Source organism: Callorhinus ursinus, unplaced genomic scaffold (assembly GCF_003265705.2).
Source record: "Callorhinus ursinus isolate GAN/ISIS: 27379988/994484 unplaced genomic scaffold, GSC_fseal_2.0 scaffold65, whole genome shotgun sequence".
NCBI classification, from domain to species: domain Eukaryota; kingdom Metazoa; phylum Chordata; class Mammalia; order Carnivora; family Otariidae; genus Callorhinus; species Callorhinus ursinus.
Window position 1 is genome coordinate 3,960,935 of NW_027397127.1, and position 22,183 is coordinate 3,983,117.

Sequence of the window (22,183 nt, forward strand, 5' to 3'; positions counted from 1 at the left end):
TTGTTGGGAGTGTGAAGATGAGTCCTGTGTGTGAGTGCGCACTGTGGGGGGGGCGGTGAGTGTATCTGTGCTGCTTCCTGTACCCCCACGGTATCTGGGTGCCTGTCCCCAGTCGTGTGTGTGCCGTACCCTATCTATGCTATTTTGTGGGTGTCACGTCTGTATCACGTCGTGGGGGGTGTGTGTGTGTGCAGTCATGTTTATAGTATGTGTATGGATACAGTGTCTGCACTGTATTGTGTATGTGCTACGCATCGCACTGCATGGCCTGTGCCTTGTATGTACATGGCACGTATCTAATCCCTATTCTGTATCACGTGGCTCTGCCATATTATGTGTAGCTTGTCGTGTGTTTATACTGCCCTGTGTCTGCACCTGGGGCTCAGCCTCTTCTGGGGGTAGGGATCAGTGTACCCATTTTGTGCCTACCAGCACCCCAGCTTTGCTGCGTTCCAGCTAAGCACTAGGGAGATGGTGCCCTTGCTCAACCCCCAGTCCCATCCATATAGAAGGGCCTGCAGGGAGCTGCAGCTGCCTCAGTTTCTCCTTCAGGCCTTCTGGAAGGACTGTTAACTCGAGAAGGGAGTTAACAGCTGCACAAGGGATTAGCACTGGCAAAGGGAGCTGGGCCATGGGCCGCAGGAGGAGCTCCGCCAAAGGTGTCCCTGCTGTGGTCACTAGAGGGCGCGATTGTGCTGGCAGTTAGGGGTAGTGTGTCTTGAGGGTGCGAAATTCCAGAAAGTCCACCTGGCTCAGAGAGAGATGTGGGAGAAAGAAGCAAAAGGATACACACGCTAAGCCCCTGGGCCTTCCTTCACCCTCAATCCAGGGCCTTCGGTTTTGAGGCTGAGTTAGGGAGTTGGCGCCATGAGTGCCCATCTGCCCCCCACCCCACTGTATAAGATCTGCATCAAATCCCCACAGAGCTTCTCAGGGGCTTGGTTTTAGGGTCCCTAGGGCTTCTCTTCTCCCTCTCGTTTCCCATTCGCATGAAATAAAAATTAAACGATGCTGCGCAAAGAGATGAAATGTGTGTAGGGGTTGGGGGTTTGTTTTATACTGTTTCCCCCCCAAATCAGAGGGCTTACCAAAAAGTGTGATTTAAAAAAGGGTAAATGTTTTTTTGAGGGGAGGGGGATGTTGTCCCATGGTGGACCTGCCTTCATGACCAAGAACAAATGGACCCACTTCCTAAAATCTCCTGACCATCTCAGAAACCACCTCGTCCAACCCCATTATTCAAAGACAGGGAAACTAAGGCTCCGTGGAGAGGGGCAGAAGCAGACGGCAACACCGGACTCCTGACTCCCAAGGTTTGTTCCACCCCAGCTCCACGTCCTCTAGTCTCGAAAAAACCTTCCTTCTCCAAACCCAGCACCTTCCCAGCTCAGGGCAAAACCCTGTCCTCCCTCCCCGCTGTGGGCGCTCCAGGATGGTCCTGTTCCATCTCAATGATCAGCCGCCCAGGCTCTGCTGTGACCGCACCTTGGGAACGATCTCCATTCCCCACCAGTAAACTCTTCCTCTCTTTCCAGTCTTCAAGGTCCCCCTCCCCCATTTTGCTTCCCGCCTGCAGCCCCAGCCGGATAGCTACGCCATTTTGCGCCTCATCACGTCTCCTGGGTGCAGCACAGATTGCCCCAACCTGCAGATAATTGACCGAATGTGCAAATCAGACATGGATCCATTGTACTGATTAACATTTCCAATTAAACTCTGGGGTAGGCTGCGTGTATTAGTGACTGGAGTAATCACTGCGCCGTATGTAAATGCAAATGCCTTCCAAAGTCCTGGGGCGCGGGAGGAAGCGACACATTTGGGGAGGGAATGGAAACAGACTGCCAGGCCCCGGGGGTTCCTTTGGTTCTCTGGTACCCCTAAATCAGATTTTAAACAGAAGTCTGTTACTTGATCCCAAGGCTCCCACTTCACACCGGAAATGGACGAATCCGGCCCTGCCACCGCTGCGTGCCCTTTCCTGCCCCCTGCTGGATAAGCAGCAGAGCGCCGAGGTGGCAGGGGCGTCCCCTGGGGGCCCTGCAGAGGGAACCGCCTAGCCTCTGGCAGGTGGAGAGCTTGGGGGACAACAGGGCACCCCAGAAGCCTCAACAGCTGCACTTACCTTCTAGGGCAGGGGTTTTCACCATCCCTCACCTGCACGGGGTCCCATTGGCCCCCGGGGAAGGAAGGCATTTTTGGAGCACAGCCAGATACCCCCACGCCTGCAGCAGGGACCCCAGACCTGGCCCTGGCCCTCCCCATGTAAAAATAGTCAACCTACCTGTCTTGGGCGGATTCGAAGCTCCCCTAATCGCCTTTGGGACCCTGCCCCCCTCTTCCTTCTCCTTACCCAGGAGGAAAGAGCCACTGTGGAGTCGGCTATTCACAGAGTTTCTTCTCCTTCCTATGACCAAAGCTACTAGCTCCTGAAGGCAGGTTACACGGATGGAAATGCTATCGAGTCCCTCAATACCAAGAAATTGTCCCCCTAAGTCTGGGCTGAACCACATGTGCCTCGACCACCACCCTTTCCCCATCTCACCAGGGAAAACGGGGCCTTCGAGCTCCTGGTTAAGACCATAGCTTTTCTTCTTCTCTCTATGGCTTTGTTCCTACCTGCTCCATCCGAGCTTACCCGCGTCTACATTTCTAGCCCTGATTTCTTTTTGCCTTGGCCACCCTCTTTGACCTCACAGTAGCTTGTCTCTGACCTCACAATAGCAGAGTCTCTGATGGGGGCAGCACCTCCCATTCCCCCCCCCCCCCGGTATTCCTCATTTTTCTCACTTGTCACGTCTGCTACCCTCTCCCCAAAGACCTCAGCACGTTCGTTTGCTTTGTAAGCCAATTCTGCCTCTAAGCAATCTGCAACCTGTGGTAATGGTCAGAACGCCTTTGGGATGTCGTGGCCCCTTGCCTGCATCCACATCACACGTGAACCTCCCGTTTTCTGTTCAGTCTCTCCCACAAGGCCCACTTGCCTGCCTGGAGGCTTGGAGGGTCCACTCCTTGACATCTCAAGGTCCCTCTGGCCTCAAGATTCTCAGCTGTTGGCTTTTACCCAGCATTCACACCAGTCTCTTCCCATTTTGCCTCTTTCATGGAGTAGGGAGGTATAACATTTGTACCCAGAAGCGGAGGCTTACGTGGCTCTCCCTCTTAGTCATCCATTACCAGATTAAGCCCCTTTACCCAAAGGTGCCCCTGGTTAGGGGCCTCAAGTACCCAATCACAGACCTGCCCAATTGTAATTTTGCAAATGGCCCAGTGAAAACCGCACTGACCTTTATACCTCGGTCATCCCAGAACAGGGCCACAGTGTTGTCACCAACAGGAATGGACCTCCTTCTGTTCCAACACCTCAGACAGCCATACAGTTGGCCTGGATTTGAGTCTGCAAAACCATGGGGGGGGCAAGACTAACATGGCTAAGGGCTTCCCTGCTGAAAGCCATTAAAAAAAAAAAAATAACACTGCAACCACCCCCTTCATGCTTCCCAAAGCCAAGCCACTCACCCTTCTGTCCTTTGCTTCTACAGACCACAGCCTAGAACCCTCAAGTCCAGAGTCTGCCACTGGATTCTGGAAGGTGGGACCAAAAAATCAAGTGGGGCCTCTGGCTCCCTCCCTCCGGGCACCGCCCTCCCACCCCGTCCCTAAACCACCACCTAGGGAAGGAAAGCCTGTGAGGGCAAGATTCTAAAATGTTCAAACCGCCCCGAAGTGTGGCAGTCGTCTCTCCAGAGCCAGTTCACAAACTGAGGGCAAGGCCCCCTGCGTGATGAGGACAGGGTGGGGGGGGCATGGACCTAATGACCCCTAATGACCCTTGCCCCCCTCGACAAAGACAAAGGCCAACTGGGGGACCCCAGGCTTTTTAGAGATAGTACTGCATCATTCCAATCTCCACGTGACAAGAAATGAGTCGTCCTGTCATTACCCTCCCCAGACCAAAAAAGGGGAGGAAGGTAAAGAAAAATAAAAGAAAGGGTGCCCCGTAGAAGAAAATCGTCACTTTTTATGTTTGCTCAGGTTGGGCTTTTCCCCCTCCCCCGGACTTGCCCCGGCCGCGGCCACACCTCCTCTCCCTGGTGGGTTTTTTTTGGGGGGGGTGGGGGCTGCCGTCGCTTCCGTGGCTGGGGGAGGGGGCGGGAAGATGGTGTAAGACTAACAGACTGACGTTGCTTTGGGGGCGGCTTTGGCCTCCAGTGGCCCAGGCCCGAGTCGGCGAGTCTAGGGCTTGCCCCGGCGCCGGGGTCCAGGCCCTCCGAGAGTGGCCCTGACACACCCACTCGTCCGCGTCCGCCCAGCGCGATCGGGCGAACTGAGCGCCGGGTCTGGCGGCTCCGGGGGCGCCACAGAGGGGACCCGAGGCTGGGGCGCCGCAAGAGCAGGAGGGGGACCCCCCCCGGAAAGGCAGAAAATCCGCCCAGCAGCGCCACACCCTCCCCCGAGCAAGCCGGGCGCCGTGAGTCGCGGGATTTACCTGCCACTGGTCCAGCCACCCTGTCCAGACCTTCCCTTTCTACCTCCGAGCGCTCGGGCTGGCGGGGCTGGGGGGGGGGGGGCCGCAGCCGCAGCCGCAGCCCCGGGCCCGGCCCGCTCCCCCCGGCTCTCCTCCCGGCCCCGCACACCTGCTCCGGGCCGGGGAAAGCTGCAGCCCCCCGCGCAAGCCCCCAGACGGTGCGCGGCCGACAGCTGCCCGCCCGCGGCAGAGCCCGGCTCGGCAACCGCTCCCTAGCTCTTGTCTGCTATGACGTCACCCGGGCTCTGCGCCGCACGCGGGCCAATCAGAGAGTGAGCAGAAAACTAAAATCGCCCTGAGTGGGCTGCTGGGGACCAATCTTTTGTTTCCAGGCAGGAAGCGCCCGGGAGGGGGGGAAAAAAAAAACTGAAGGGGAGGGAACAGAGAGAGGGAAAGGAAAAGGAGATGGAAACTTCTACACTGTCGGGGTTGTCTAGACAGAGGTGGGGCCGTCAAGAGAGAGGCGCACCTGACAGTAGGAAGGGGCGGGGGCATTTCATGGATCTTCCTTAACCGCCCCCCCCCCAACCCCGGGAAGACTGGAATTCCGGATAAATTTCCAGCGGAGGGAATCCGTCCAGCTACACGGGCACTCTTTACTGGGGAAAATGGTTTGGATTTGGGACACCACCTGTCAGGCCAACAGGTTACGCTGATGGAGTCTCTGGACTACACAGTAGACTCTGGCAGATATGACAGTGGCATTCAGAGATGACAATCTAGGTAGGGAAACTCTTTCTGCCCGTGAAACACACACTTCAAAACACGGAGCGTTATACTAAATAAATAAATAAACAAACAAACTACTTGAAGTAGTTTAGATACATAGATATATACATACATTTAATTTCATTAAAATGTGGCTCTCCCTAGAACCTTCCCTGGCCTCTCGTCTCTAAGAAAAAGTTCAAATTTTTGCCCGTGTGCAAAGCTTAAAATGTAACTCTGAAAGCTACTCCAAAATCCATACTCCCCAGGATTTGGCTAGATTATATAAATTATGGTAAATCCCAGGAAGGAGACAGTAAGCTGTCATCAAAAGTGACAAAGAATGCAAAATACTAAGGACCTTTGAATTATAATGATGTAAAATACACCCACAGAAATGATCGGAAGAGAACAAAATTACCACAGTCAGATAAAAGTTTATGGATGATTTTCCCTCTCCACTTTCAAACTTATTTTTATGAAGACAAATATATCCTGCCACACTTCAATGATCAAAATGGGTTATGACCCTCCACAGTACACTTTTCTCCAATTTTCTCGACACCCCATAACGTCCAGCCATCATCTCTCCATAATGCTAGCAAAACAAGTTTCACGACAGAGAGTGAACTAATATATATTTGCCAAGTTCCTTTTAGGAAAAGTCACACAACAGGCCTCTAGATTCACAGAGACAACATCTGGGGAAGGTGAGAGAATGGAAAACCTCTTTGGACTAATTCATTTAAAATTACGATCATGCTGGAAGTTGAAAAAAGAACAACGAAGACCCTTCTAATCTAGGATAAGGCAGGAAAGAGGGAGGCAAAGACTAGTAAACTACATACTCCAGATTTTTTAAAGGATCACTTTGCATTTTACTTTTTATTTTCCTTAATTAAAAATATATTTATGCCTACATGACTATAACGTGAACACTGTAGGAAGTCGCAGAGCTGGAATTTGTATCTAGATCTGAGTCCAAGGCCCATGCTTTTTCTAATATGATACATGGTATTATTGGTTTTGTTAAAATATGTATTTGCTTGGAAAAAAAAGAGTATACTAGATTGGTGTTTTTTTTTTTAATCAGGCATTTTTAAATAGCTTTTTGTGTGTGTGCTTGGTGGTTGTCTTCCTAATGTAAAAACACCCCTCACCCTCCTCCTCAAATCTCTGATTAATAGGTTGAAATCACGAGGGTTCTGCTTTCAATGATTTTACAGATATCTTTTTAATTAACTTTGGGGTTAAAGAAAGTAGCCCATCACATTGATTTTTTGTTTTTACATCATGGTAAAAGTAATCTAAAAATCACTGATCTAAATGAATGAACATTTACTTAATGTTACATCTCTGATTTGTAAAATGCACTTATTTGGGTTATTTTAAAGAATAAGAACATTCTTATTTTTTAAGAAATAGATAAAACTGGATTTTTTTTCTGGCTAATGATTTAACTTGTTCTTCTGGGCTACTGATTTAAATTGTAATTAAAAGGTATTTGATTTCACTCTAATCCTCCCATATACCTCAGCTATAACTCAGAGCTATTTATGCAGTCACCGCACACGGTTATTTAAGCATTTCATGTGTGTATTTCTTCTCTCACTGGAGATTATAGAAAGTAGCACGGGGCCAAAATCCTATTAGGTGCCTGACAAATTAAAGCATAGGGTTGTCATAGAAAGAGGACTGGACTTAGGAGCCAGGCCTAGCACAGAAAACTTCGGTGTTCCCATGAAAGGGCAATAACCTATATTCTTCCTTTTTTTTTAAAGAATTATTTATTTATTTGGGGGGGTGTGCCTGCCCTCGTGAGTGGGGTAAGGGACAGAGGGAGAGAATCTTCAAGCAGACTCCCCGCTGAGCACACAGCTGGACTGGGGGGCTCGATCTCAGGACCCATGAGATCATGAACCATGAGATCAAGACCTGAGCCAAAACCCAGAGTCAGACGCTTAACCATCTGAGCCCCCCAGGCGCCCCAATTCTTCTTGATACCATAAAGCAGTCTTTACTGCCAACGCGGTTCGTTCTCCAAGAATATAGGACGACGGCATGGGAACTTTCAGGGAAGCTGAGAATGTCTTAAAGATTTCATCTGTGTAATTTTTCCCACTCAACTCCCACTTCCCCCTGTTTCCTTCTCCAAGCCCATTGATTTAAGGATATAATAACCACACTACTGGAATAACCAGTTGGCATGTGTATCCTGCTTCTCGGGTTACAAACCACTTTCGTACCTCCCTGTTTGATCCTCACAACAACCACAACAGTGTATTGTGGCAAGTACAAACTGCATTCGATAGATGAGCAAATGGACACCCAGGGATTTAAAGTAGCCTGTCCAATGCCTCAGAGAGATCCTAGAAGCCAGCTCTCCTACTCTCAGTTGTGTTGTTCTTTCTTGTTTTGTGTTTGTTGTATTGCTCCTTTGGCTCTCACCAACCCTACCAGCCCCTAGAGTCACCTGAGAAGTGACAGGCCTTGGGATGGGGCTTAGAGCAACAGAAGTAAACTACAACTATCTTCAAAGCCTTCCAGTCAAATCCCAGAGAAAAAAAAGCATTGCTCACTCTCATGTACCACGAATGGAAGTGTAAGATGGCAGAGCCTTTTTGGAGGGCAAACTGGCAATACCTAGGAAATTTGAATTGCGTGTGCCACTTGACCAAGCAATTTCAACTCAAGGAATTTGATTATGGATACACTCATAAAAACACGCCGACATATGTTCGAGTGTGTTTGCTGTTGAATCTTACATAAGAAAGAAACACTCATCATATAAAGGCCAACCTAAATGTCCCTCGATAAGGGAACTGGTAAATAAGATACGGTAGATGCAGATTTTAGAATATTAGACACCAGGGGCGCCTGAGTGGCTCAGTCAGTTAAGCATCTGCCTTTGGCTCAGGTCATGATTTCGGGGTCCCGGGATCTGGCCCCACATCGGGCTCCATGCTCAGCAGGGAGTCTGTTTCTCTCTCTCCCTCTGTGCTCTCTCCCTCTCTCTCAAGTAAATAAAATCTTTAAAAAAGAATATTAGGCACCAGCTAAAAAGAATCAAGTGGATGCTTATGTATTGAAATAGAAAAACGTCTTGACACATTCTTGAGTGAAAAAAGATGCAGAACAGCACGTGTACTATTATTTTATTCTTGTTAAAAAATGTGTGCATGCGTGTTTGTGTTTGTGTGTGTCTTTCAGCTGGAATCATACACACCAAACTGCTAATAGGGTAACTCTGGAAATTAAAAAGGTGAGAAGGAAGACATGTGGGTATGTGTATATGGTGGAGGTCATCAACTGTTTTCTGTATATACTTCCTCATTGTCTGTACATGTTTTTGTAATAAACATACCGAACATGTAAGAACCCTTACAAAGTGAAAACATAGCTTTCTCTGGGATGAAGACAGAAATAAAACAAAACAAACAAACAGAACGAAAAAACTGCTCTCCTGAAAGGGGTCGGAATGCGAGGCCAGACTGAGCCGAGCCATTCCTGGGCAGGCACGGAAGGCGGACATGTACAACCCATTGGGCGAAAGCCGCCTGGATATCGGGGCTCCCTTCCCACCCCTGCCTCAAGTCCTGCAGCCAGAAATCATTCCCCGTGGTGGACTCTGCGTCTTTGTGGCTCTCAGTCTTCACAGCTTTTGCTAAAGCAGCTGCACTTAAAATAAAACAAACACAAAAACAAAAAACTCCCCCTCCTGCTCTGAATACAAAAGAACCCAGCTGGGCAGCTAGTGCAAAAGGCAGTTTGGTTTGTTAGCGGAGAGCACTGTGCCCGCTCCTCCTTCCTTGGGGTCTGCTCACTGCACCTTGTGGCCATCGCTGCAGTCAGATCCGACTGTGCCCCTTCCTTCCTGCCCCCAACTCCCACTCATTAGGGGCTCCAGCTTTCCTGTAGCAGGCAACGTGGTGGGGAGCCTGCTAGGCAAAAAGCAAGGAGCCTCAGAAGTGCCAAAAGGCTCATCCTAGCTCCCTTAAAAACCAGAGGCTGAGGGAAGAGGGAAGCCCATGGCTAGAAAATCACTGTCCTCTCCGGGCTTCAGAGTTCTGGCTGGGGAAGGGGGAGACCCAGATTCCAGTCCAGCTTCTGGTCAGGAAACCCTGAAAGAGACTCAGATTTCCCTGGGCTTTAGCTTTCTCCTCTGAAACTTGACCTGCTATCTCCCTCGACTCTTGTAAGGAGGCAAACAGCTAATGGAACAACAGTGGATTTAACAAATTTCAGAGCTACACACCTCCTTGATAGACTTGATGAGTCTCCGTTTACATACGCTCCCTGTACTGCGGGACCTTGGGAATGGGGCGGGGTGGGGGGGGGGAATGCGTCTCTCCTCACCTTCCTTCACTGTAATTAGCACCGGTTAGGGACCTGCCCTGTAGAACCTACAAGCTTTCAGGAGCTCGCAGCCTCTGCTCTCCTCCCTCCCACCAGGGAGTTAGCAAAGGAAAAGCAGAAGACAATTAAATGCAGGTGGCTCTGGATGAATTAATATAAGAATTAGGAAGTTCCTCTCCTCTGACTTGGTTTTAATTAGCCCCACTTCCACCATGGTCCTACATAACAAACCACATTATTTAACTGAGCTGATGCTCTGTTTGATTTTGCTCCTAAGTGGATCACATTATACATTCTTTCCCCCACACGCTCCGATCACTGCACACTGCCTGAGCCTAAGTCAAACTGCAGAGTAAAGTGAATTTAGAAAGTTGGTTTCCTTGCTCTCCCCGTTTCACTAGGGGAAAATAAAGAGAGAGAAGGAGAAAGTGGAGGACAAAATCTAGGGGACAAAACCAAGGGGAGAAATAGAAAATCAAATCTTAATTTTTTGGACCGGCTGGACTATGATGTCATGCTTTCCCAGCTCACCTGTGATTGGCTTCTCAGTTCAGCATCTGCTGAGTGCTAAAGGCTGATTATTTGCCAGAGATACAGACCTTTCACAGAAGCTTTGAATCATTGCTGGTTGTCGTGACAACCTGGGCAGTGTCTGTTCCTGATAACCACATAATGAGGTTGTCAGGAACAGAAGTGCCCCCCGTCCCCACACCCGGCCATCCGAAGTGGTAAGCAATGCAACATTTCTTTCAGGAGGTGAAAGGGGGAAAAAAATCACCAAGGGGCATGGTGGAGATCCCCTTTGATAACGTATGTCAGCCAAGTCCTGGAGAAAATCTTCTTGAAGTGTTCCTTACCTACCATCTCTAGGTCCTGTCGGAGCCACTGTATTCGCTATAATTCAGAAAACTGAAGAACAGGTGGTGGAGAGGTAAAGGCATCTCTGCAGCCTCCTAGCAAAGCTAAACCGAAGAAAGTGTGAGTGGAATGCTAAATCGATTAGGGCAGGCACATTACCTCTTTTCAAAGGATGCCATCCTGGCACAGTCCAGGAGCAATGGGGGGCATGTGTCAAAGATGACAGGGCATCGCCATACCCGGTCATCAAAACCAGACACAAAGAGAGCCTGAGGGGGATGGGTTGCGTGCTTTTCTGTGGGCTACCTTCACTGCCCCGCGGGTAGACACCTCACCCAACGTTATCTCGGGGCTCCAGATGTCATTGAGAGGGACAGTCAATTACATCTTTGTGATACGGTATTCCTTCTTAGGGCAATTTTATTAGTACCTACCAGGTGCAAAACACACAGCTAGATGCTACAGATGCTATACAGATGAACCAAACTTGGACCACCTCCTTAAGAAACTTGGAATCTGGTTGGGGAGAAAAGATACATATCCAAGTGACCGGGACACAAGGCCGATATAGGAAGTACTACAAGAGAAGTCCCAAGTCCTTAGTTTCACAGAGAGGAAAATCACACCCAGACTGTCACATTCCAGCTCCATCCCATCTTTCCAGGTTGTTCTTCCACCAGTCCTCGCATATACCCCAACCATCAGCCCCGTCAAACTATTGTCTCCCTGATATACCTTGACTTATGTATTTCTCTGCCTTTCTTCCTGCTCTTCCCTTTGCCTAGCACAGCTTTCTCCCTCCTTTCCCTACCTGGTGAATTTTTTAATTCAAGTGTAATTAACTGTTATATTCGTTCCCCGTGTACAGTGTAATGATTCAACAAGTCTATATGTTTATCGCAGCATTATTTACAATAGCCAAGATAAGGGAGCAGCCCAAGTGTCCATCCATAGAGCAATGGATAAAGAAGATATGATATATATACCTATGAATGCAATGGAATATTACTAAACCACAAAAAAGAAAGAAATCTTGTCATTCGCAACAACATGGATGGACCTAGAGGGTATAATGCTAAGTGAAATAAGTCAGCCAGAGAGAGACAAATACTGTATGATTTCACTCATATGGGCAACCTACCTGGTGATATTAACACGTATTTTCCACACTTTATTCAAAGGGCGTCTTGTGGATGCGCAAACTGGTCCCAACTTAATAAACCCTCAGGGATCGGTACCTGGTAGACATGGATATTGACTGATAGCACGACTGGCTGCTGTAGTCAAATCCAGCGGATTTAAATCCAGCGATACATAATAGGACATTGGTGCAACCAAATTTGGATTACTCAGGGAAGAGCAGAGGTAAAGTCAGACTGCTTTTAAAAAAAGTCGTATTTAGATCATCAACACAAACCTGTTCTCACACTGAACATGTTCTGTTTTTTGTTTTTTTTTTTCCTTCAAAAATAGTTCCAGGCTCACAAGAAGCTGCTGAAATAGTACGGAGAATCCCTAGTTATCTTCCTCCAATTTCCCCCAATATTTTGATACACTGTATTACTTATTTTACACAGCCACAGTACATTGTCAAAACCCTGGAAATTGACATTGTTGTAAGACACTAACTGAACTATAGGCTTTTATTCAGAATCTACCAGTTCTATGTACACTCTTCCATTAAAGAATTTACCAACAGAGCTGAAAAGGTGCAAAACTATTAATAGTTGACCTGAGCACCAACTTTTTTTTTTTTTCTTATGCCCATCCCTGCTGAAAAAGGCCAAAACCTGAAAGAGTCAAAACTGGCCCGGGACTGAATGAGAAAAAATCAGCTCGGACTGTGATTAATCAGGCTGAGGGAGCAGACTGACAAAGCCAGCTGCAAAGTGAGCAGAAAACATTGCTTCTCCCAAGGTCACACAGCAGATGCAAAATGTTAGGACGACCCCCACCTCCGTTGAGTGCCAATTGCTCTCTTCCCAGGGATGCCCTAGACCGGCTTTGCTTTTTCATGTATCCCTGGGGATACCCGATTGCCAGCCACCCACTGCCTCATGATAGTCCCCGATTCCTAGTCAATACCCCCTTCTCCCGATCCCACCTCAGGAACTACCATCAATCCCGAACTCATCCCTGCTTCTTTAGACGATCCTCAGAATCCTTCAGTGGGAACTCATATGTTACAAAAGACGTTCCCTCCTCCCTCTTTTTCAAGAGCAGCATCCTATGGTTCCTCTGGAATGCACTTCCTCAATGCATCAGGTCACTAAATTTGACTCCAGGGGCGCCTGGGTGGCTCAGTCATTAAGCGTCTGCTTTCAGCTCAGGTCATGATCCTGGGGTCCTGGGATAGAGCCCCGCATCAGGCTCCCTGCTCGGCAGGAAGCCGGCTTCTCCCTCTCCCACTCGCCCTGCTTGTGTTCCCTCTCTCGCTGTGTCTCTCTCTGTCAAATAAATAAATAAAATCTTTAATGAATAAATGAATAAATAAATAAATTTGACTCTGTCCGACTACAGTTTTCTCTCTGGTGATCTTTGGCTGGTTAAGCTTTGACATAATTGACAACCAACCTATAGATATCTGGAAGGCCCCTTGAATTATCCAGGATTAGCCATGTTTCCTTAAATCTATGGAGAATCACACAGTGTGTCTACAACTGATTTACATAGTAGGTGCTGAATAAATTCTCACTGACTCGATGTAGGATTAACATATCGGATTTGTTGGAATGGTGCCAGATACAGAGACAAAAGCCTCAAGAGACAGTACTGCATGGAAGTTCAACATGCAGACTCTGAAATTAAACTGCTGGTATTCAAATCCCAGAGTCGCTATTTAAACAGCTTTTGGAACTTGGGCAACTTGTTTAACCTCTCTGAACCTCAGTTTTCTCATCTGTGAAATGGGGATCTACTAGCACCTCCTTCTTAGGGTAATTGGGAAGATTAAGTTAAATGCATGTGAAGCAGGAAAGCCTTAAGGCAGTGGTGTTCCCAATTTGCTATACTTGCAAATCACCTTGTGATCTTTATAAAATGCATCTGACACGCCCCCGCCCCCAGACATCCCAATTTCATTGTATGGCATGAATCTGGGCATCATAGTTAAAAAATGTCCTTGGGTTGGGGCGCCTGGTTGGCTCAGTCGGTTAAGCATCCGGCTCTTGATTTCGGCTCAGGTCATGATCTCAGGGTTCTGAGACTGAGTCCCGCATTGGGCTCCACAGTCAGTGGGGAATCTGCTGGAGATTCTTTCTCCCTCTCCCTCTGCCCAGCCCCACTCAAAATAAATAAATAAATAAATAAATAAATAAATAAATAAATAAATAAATAAATCAATCTTAAAAAACACCTCCTCAGGTTCTAATCTTCTCAAGATTGTAATGTGCAGCAAAATATGGGAACCACCGGGTTAGGAATTTCATTACTTAAAGATTATCTTTTCCTCCTCAGGTTTGTGTGAAGTAGAATCGGGAAACTGAGGCTTCACCTGGCTTTTTCCTGCAATCCCCACCCCATGGTCCATATGGTTTGTTCAACTTGTACAAGAACATAGCCTTTTTCTTCCATGTGCATAGCAAAATGGTGAAGACATTGGGTATTTGGGTAAAGCTGCAGCTGTATTCATCTCTCTCCTTTTTCCCCCCTTTCCAAACATAACTCAGTCACACTTCAGATTAAGTGGTCTCAAGTGTGAATTTGAGAACAGTTAATATGTGCATGCAGGATTGGCTGACCATCATAGACCTGTTTAATAGATGCGGATCTCAATGTGCTTTTGTTCCATATAATTAAGCACCTGTGGAGCCTCATAATCAATCCTTATTTTGTTATAATCCAGGAACTCGTTATTTTCAATGTTCCCTGGTGTTCACTTGATCAGGTCACTTATGGGGATGGAATATTCAAAACAGCTTGCCCGTCTTCCTCTTTTTAAAGATTTTATTTATTTACTTGAGAGAGAGAGAGAGAGCGCTGGAGGGGTGGAGGGGGAGGGGGAGAGGGAGAGAGAGAAGCCTCAAGCAGTCTCCCCGCTGAGCACGGAGCCCGCCCGCAGGGCTCGATCCCAGGACCCTAAGATCATGACCTGAGCCAAAACCAAGAGCTGACCGCCCAACTGACTGAGCCACCCCACCCTTCTTCCCCTTTTGAATCATCCTAGCGAATACATCCCCTCCTCAGTAAATAATAAAAATGAATTCACTGATGAGTTTAAAAGTTAACTTCTAGTTAAATAGAAGTTTAAAATATGGTCATATTGAGTTTTATGAGGCGTTCACGTCCCTCCCTCGCCCCCCCGCCCTTATTCATTCCACCTGTTAATAAGGAAAACTGAACAGATTCTGACATGCTAGGGTAAAATTTACTGCCAAAAAGGAAAGGGGGCAGGTTGCTAGGCAAATTAATGCTATAAACATATGAAAGTGACAGCCTGCTAGGGGAGTGTGCTAACGCGCAATTTTAAGCGCCACTCAAACAGCTCTTTGCATTCAAATGACCAATATGCTAATTACAGTCCTTATCTGTTTGTTCAAGGCCTCAAGAGTCTCAGCGGCTCAGAGCGCAGACCCCAGCCAGCAGTTTGACTGCAGGTTTTTGGAAATAATAACATAGCATTTCTTTAAACATATTTTTAAATTCAAGCTTCTTACAAATCAAGATTGGCCTTTCCCCCATTCAGGGAATTAGCGAGGCTTAACCATGTTCACTATGGTGCCGGCTCCCCACAAACCCCTGCTCAGGAAGTCTCTGACTCCTACTTGAGCACTGCCGGTTGGGGGCAGATTTCCATGGTAATTTGCTGGCTCTCTTGAAAGATGTGGGACATCTCTGTAAATGGGAGGGAGGTGTACATTCCCACGAATCTTTGGGATCATCATTGACCCTTTTTAGTTTTCGCCACCCACGTCAGGCCAGAAAGAACGCTCATCCCAACTTTTCTGTAATTTAAAGCAAGCGCCCCCCCCCAATTCTGTTCTTAACAGAGAGAGGTAGAAAGAGCGTCATTCTCTCTACACTCCAGTTGAAATTTTCAGACATTTATCAAAGCTAACTATTGGGGGCGTGAGGAGCTGAGGATTGATCACTATCCCCCCACCAGGGGTGGAATTTGTATTTCTCTGGTGGAGGGGGTCGATGGTGAAAGTTTCCTATTCTGGTTATACTCCACAGCCTTCAATTCCTTAGATTTTTAGTAAGATCTAAATGATCCAGAATCTCAAAAACAGCATCCTGTATAAAATATATTTATATTTTTTATTATATTCCACTTCTAAGCACCCCCATACACACATGCGCACACACACTGACATCTGAGTCTTCTCTCTACAGTTTAAGACAATGATCCATGACACAATTATGCATTCAAAGACATGTAAGCAAGACTTTTCATGAACTCCAAGAAGCTTAAGACAAAAAAACAGGGCTTTTCTTTAAAAAGGAATGTAAAATGCCTTATAGTACTGTTGATGCTCAACTTTGGTTAATTGCAATTGGACCACGTTAGGAGTCAAGACCAGTCCCTGGCTTGGAGCATCTTTCTTGGCTGCCTTGCATTTTATGCATGTTGCTTTAGAAGGCTGGGGGTGACAGGGAGTTGGGGAGCAATGTCATGGCTACTTTAACCTAGTTTGGGGATAACCTGGATTAAAACAGACTGACTAAATTGAAAAACCATTTTCTGGTCTGGGGATTTTGTTTGGCTACAATGCACTGCTTTGTTTTTCATTTTTAAACAATCACACTCTCTTGTTTTAAAAATGGCATTTAAAAGTAATTCAGCACTTGAAGATAAGTTGGAAGCTTTCTGCAACTTTTGGAAAACCTGCTTGTACTATGACCACTAGTACTACTACTAATAATAATCAAATACGTTTTCCTCTAGAAAGATTCTCTCTGGCCCCTTCTGGATGAACTGTGAGCCCAAAGCTATTTCTACACTGGCCCTGAGAAACGAACCAGGACATTTACCCAATGGGTCATATGCAAATGCCCTAGAGAAAGGAGTAGTAGTTTTTCAAATAATTTACTATGCCAAAACACACAAAAAAGAAAGGCGCAAAAGCCAAAATAAAACCTCCCACATCCCCCTGAGTTAGCGAAGAGACCATTTCAACGTTCTGAATCAGAAAGACAAATAAATTTTAGAAAGACTTAGAAGCTCAATAACTCAGCTGCCAGGGGCGCCTGGGGTGGCTCCATCAGTTAAGAGGCCGACTTTTGGTTTTGGCTCAGGTCATGATCTCAGGGTCCTGGGATGGAGCCCTGAGTTCGGCTTTGCTCTCAGTGGGGAGTTTGCTTGGGGATTCTCTCTTTCTCTCTCCCTCTGCCCCTCCCCTCCTCAAATAAATAAATTAATTAAAAAAATAATAAATGAGCTGCTGCACAACATAGTTTGAAACTACCCTGGGTGTGAACCATCATCAAGCTTGACACCAGGACTTACCATTTCCTCTGCTCAACTAGAAAACAATTGGATGCCATCCATCCACATCATAGCATGGGAGGCAGGGCCCAAGGAAGCAACCTGGAGGAGAAAATGCTATCTGACCCATAGCTTGAGCTGAGGGGAGAATATTTAAATCCAGAAGGCAGAAGACACAGAAGAGAAGCAGCCATGTTTAGAAGCCACCCCGCCCCTGGGGTTAAATACTTATAGCCTGTGATTAGTTTTATTTCATTTCATTTCATTTAACAGTCACTACTTCTCTTAGAAAGTACAGCAAAACATCTGAAACTAAAGATGTACTATATGTTGGCTAATTGAATTTAAATAAAAAATTTTTAAAAAAGAAAGTAAAGAAGAAGAAAATGAATTAAATCCAGTAAATCGGTAACCTCTTGCACCCATTATTTTATATGCAATGGAACGACATGGCTCTGAGCTAGTTTCCCTACCAGTCAAGGCAAACAGGTCTAGTTCCTGCCCTCTGGATGCTCACAAAGATGGATAATCCAAGAAGCAATAGAAGTGCGTGTGCAAGAAATATTGGACAAACATTAGGTGGTATCCCATGGCCCCTTCTGAATATTTCATGGACAATTTGAAGGGACCAGCCAGGCAGTTCTCCAGCACACCGGAGGGTTGTTGAATGCTCTATCTCAAGAAATGTGAATTAATTTTTAGCATGGGATTAATCAGGCTGGGTACGTCCACAATCAAAAAGACAATAAAACATGATTTTGAAGTTGCCTTTATCCACGTAATGGGTAAAAGAATTGAATGTCCTTCAGTGAAATAAATAAGCTCAATGCTAGGTGGTAAGGTCATGTTCACTGCTCTGTCTCCAGTACCTAGCACTCTGTAAGGCATCAGGAGGTGAGCAGTATTTATGAACCAAGTGAAAGACATGCTGTATACAGAAAAGAGTGGTAAGACCCAAAACTATAAACGTCCTAAAAGAGAATGTGGGCAGTAAGCTCTTTAACATAGGTCTTAGTGATATTTTTTTATCGGTCTCCTCCAGGCAAGGAGAACACAAGCAAAAATAAACAAACGGGACTACATCAAACTAAAAAGCTTTTGCAGAGTGAAGGAAACGATTAACAAAACAAAAAGGCAACCTACTGAATGGGAGAAGATGTTTGCAAATCTTACATCTGATAAGGGGTTAACATCTAAAATATATAAAGAATTCACACAAGTCAATATTGAAAACACCAAACAATCCAATTTAAAAAAATAGGCAGAGGACCTAAAGAGACATCTTTCCAAAGAAGACACCCAGATGGCCATCAGGCACACAAAAAGAAGCTCAACATCACTAACCATCAGGGAAATGCAAATCAAAACCACAAATGAGATATCACCTTACACCTGTTAGAATGGCTCGTATCAAAAAGACAAGAAATAACAAGTATTGGCAAAGCGCTGGTGAACTGTTGGTGGGAATGTAAATTGGTGCAGCCTCTATGGAAAACAGTATGGAAGTTCCTCAAAAAAATTAAAAATAGAACTACCATATGATCCGGCGATTCCACTTCTAGGTATTTATCCAAAGAAAATGAAAACACCAATTCAAAAAGACATATGCGCGGCTATGTTCATTGCAGCATTATTTACAACAGTCAAGATATGGAAGCAACCTAAATGGTCACTGATAGATGAATGGATAAAGAAGATACGATACACACACACACACACACACACACACACACACACACACACACAGGAATATTACTCAGCTATTAAAAATGAATGAGATCCTGCCCTTTGTGACAACATGGACGGACCTAGAGGGCATCATGCCAAGTGAAGTAAGTCAGACAGAGAAACACAAATACTGTGTGATTTCACTTACATGTGGAATCTAAAAAACAAAATAAAGAAACAAAGAATACAAAACAGAAAAAGACTCCAATCCAGAGAACAAACTGATGGCTGCCAGAGGTGAGGGGTGTGGGAGGATGGACGAAATAGATGAAGGGGATTAAGAGGTGCAATCTTCTAGTTAGAAAATAAATAAAACACAGAGATGTAATGTACAGCGTGGGGGAACACAGCCAATAATATTGTAACAGCTTTGTATGGTGATAGGTGATAACTAGACTTACTGTAGTGACCATTTCATAATGGATATAATACTGAATCACTACGTCCTACACCTGAAACGGATACAATATTGTATGTCGATTCTTCTCCAACTGAAAAGCAAAAATTAAAAAAAAATTAAAAGTAAAGTTAAAAAAAAAAGAGCTGGTGCCTATCGTGGGGAAAGCACAGGATCGAAGTGGATACTGTGTGGATACTGCCTGGATGGGGAATCCCTCCCTCGCTCATTGTCAAGAGCATAGTGCTGCACCTTCCAGAATGAAAAATTCAGAGATGAAGTCTTTTGTGCAGCCACTGATCAAAGAGGTCAAGAGTTGGCTGCGATGAAAATAAAAGGAGGAAGGACACAAACAAGACGATAATTCATCAGTTCAAATGTTTAGACTGTACTGAGGGTGGCAGAGGAAGAAGGAAAGGCACCACTTAAGAGGTCAGAGAGAACAGAAAGGGTTCATGTGAATAAGTCAGGGAAAAGAGAAAGAAACCAAAAATGAGCCTCGTAACAAGTGAGAGAGGATATGTAGCGAATAATGATTCAAGCCTACAAGAGTGGAGCCTTTTTAAAAGTCCGCTGGCAGACAAATATATAAACTAATTTAGGCAAGCAGCAAGCCACAAAGGCCTCATAAAAAGAGCCATCCACCAGGATGAGGTGAGGGACTACTTAGGAAATGTGAGCCCACTAAAGCCGGCAGCCATGATATACCAAATCATATGAAGGAAAGGCCTCGATTTTCCTCTCGGTGCTGTATTCTGATTTATGGGAAAGTAATGTCAAAAGGCGTGACAAGAAAAATGGGACAACCCCATTCATTTGCTTCCAGCCAATTCAGTTTCATGATAATCCAGCCCAAGGGTAGTATAAAATTATCCTTTGCGTTTCCTACCAAAGAACTGTTTGCTAAGCAAATTATGAGTGTTGATGTTAGATTTAACCAGTTTGGGAGGAGATAATTTGTCTTTTGTTTTTTTCCTTAGGTAGGCTCCATGCCCAGCGTGGAGTCCAACACGGGGCTTGTACTCACGACCCTGAGATCAAGACCTGAGCTGAGATCAAGAGTCGGACACTTAACTGACGGAGCCACCCAGGCGCCCCAGAGAAGATAATTTCTTTTCATTATTTCTGTGGCATTGATTTACAATCCGTGTCCTAATTATCAACGTGTCTCATTCATTCAGTGGACAAACTTCATCTGTTTTTTTTTTTTTTATTAACACCTATTATGTATCAGGAAACATGCTCGGCATCAAAGAAACACAGAGAAAACTGTATTCTCTGCCCTCAAGAAGCTCATGGTCAGGGATCAGAGGCAGAGGGGGATTAGAAGGAATTATCATCCATTTAAAAATCACTACTCAATGTCTACCGTATGTCACAAGAAATGCTGTATATTCGAGATATGTGTAACTTGCATTTCCCTACATTTAGCCAGCACATGGGAGCAAATGAATTCACTTTAAGTATACTAACTCAAGCAAAACTGGTCTCCTCTTGGTCCAGTGGAGAACAACAACAAAAAATCTTTTCTCTTTTCCTTTCTCCCCCAACCAATTACTATTGGCTCTCCCTTCCTCCAAACTAATAGGCACAAGGGCTAATGGAGTAGCTAACTCCCAAAAAGAAGCTGCCAGAAACAGCCCCTGCTCCTCCACCCTCATCCCACCTTGAAGGTCTTCTTTATATTTAGAAACTTTCCAGTAGCCACTTGGTGTCTAGCTATCTAAGAACGCTCCAGAAAACACTTCAAAACTTGTGTGAAATAGTATGTCTCAAGTTTTCTCGAGGCCATACCTGACCTTGACTACAAGTGAAATCGCCTGCACTTTACAAGCTCACATGTCACTGACTTGTGTCCCCACCTGCTCAACAGAGGGCCTCAGTCCCCCGTAACATCTCCTCGGTTATTTCTGAGAATCCTCAAGAACAGTGCTTTCATTTGTTCTTCTACTCCCACTCTCCTCATGCATGTCAACTGCCAACACGTTAACTGAACAAATGTTTCCTAGGCATAGACTATGTGCCAGACACTTGCCCAGTTGCAGGAGATCCGGTGGGGACCATGACAGACAAGGGTCCCTTTCCTGGGGGAGCTTCTATTTCCAATGAAAGACCATCCATGGCAGCCCCTCTGCAAATCCCCTAAGGGCCTGAATGGTGCTGCTCTCCCTGCAGGAAGCTTTGGCTGAAGCCACACATGGGTCTACCCAGAAGACTGGAAATGCCCCCTTTCTGTTTTCTGCCACACCTTGTCACCTTGTACACTGAAGCCACATTGCTTCTACCCTGTGGCTCAGGGAGGCAGGCCCCCGTGGAATAAGAGCAGCTTCAGCCTCTTCCTGCAGCAACACCCCACCCCCACCTAGAGCCCCCACCACACTGGCTCAGACTTCCCAACTCGGTTCCTGTGCCTGGAGAACAAACACCTTCATGTCCTACCAGATTGTCTTCCTCACCCTCAGAGCCCTGGGTTTCTGACGCAGCCCTCCTCACAGCACCTTTTCCTTTCCATGGATCATCTCCAGCAAACAGACATCTAGGGATCTTCACATACCTGGCTATGTCTGAATCTCAATTTGGGGTCCACGGGACCCCTGCAACACAGACAGTATGTCACGTAACCCTTACAGTAATCTCATGGGGTCAGGCACAATTCTTCAGTCCATTATCAATAAGTTGCAGAGTCCAGAAAGCTCTGAAAACCAGTGTTTTTATAAGTTGTCTACCGAAACTTAATTTTTTTAAGATTTATTTATTTATTTAAGAGAGAGACTGAGAGAGAGACAGAAAATATGAGTGGGGGGAGGGGCAGAAGGAGAGGGAGACAAGCAGCCTCACCGCTGAGTGGGGAGCCCCACACGGGGCTCAATCCCAGGACCCCGAGATCAGGACCTGAGCCGAGATCAGGACCTGAGCCAAGATCAAGAATTGGACAATCAACCAGTCGAATGAGCCACCTAGGCGCCCCTGTCTACTGACAAACCCTGTGAGGTTCTCTCAATGTAAATATCCATAGGTCTCATGGCAGAAGTATTGATGTGATTGATTAATGGATTCTGTTTCAAATTTCACTGAAGGTATCATTATGCACTGTGCAATATTTTTTAAATGAAAAAAAAAATACTGAATTGTGAAACTTATCTGGCCCCGAATCTTTTGGATAAGAGGTTGGGAAACTATTTCC

General features: G+C 46.0%; 1 protein-coding gene across 11 annotated transcripts in view; it reads right to left on the minus strand.

Moving 5' to 3' along the window:
- Window positions 1-22,183, minus strand: part of PAK3 (p21 (RAC1) activated kinase 3) — a 247,666-nt gene that overhangs the window by 115,919 nt on the left and 109,564 nt on the right. For 8 of the 11 annotated variants that reach the window (XM_073885716.1, XM_073885715.1, XM_073885714.1 and 5 more), the window contains exons 1-3: window positions 4,487-4,719; window positions 3,517-3,582; window positions 3,285-3,394 (exon numbers count right to left, since the gene is read on the minus strand). The exons of 2 other annotated variants lie outside the window; for them this stretch is intronic. The gene's annotated coding sequence lies outside the window, so the exon portion shown is untranslated. Of the gene's footprint in view, window positions 1-3,284; window positions 3,395-3,516; window positions 3,583-4,486; window positions 4,720-22,183 lie in introns of those variants that run through there. One more of the 11 variants, XM_073885708.1, reaches the window with a different exon arrangement.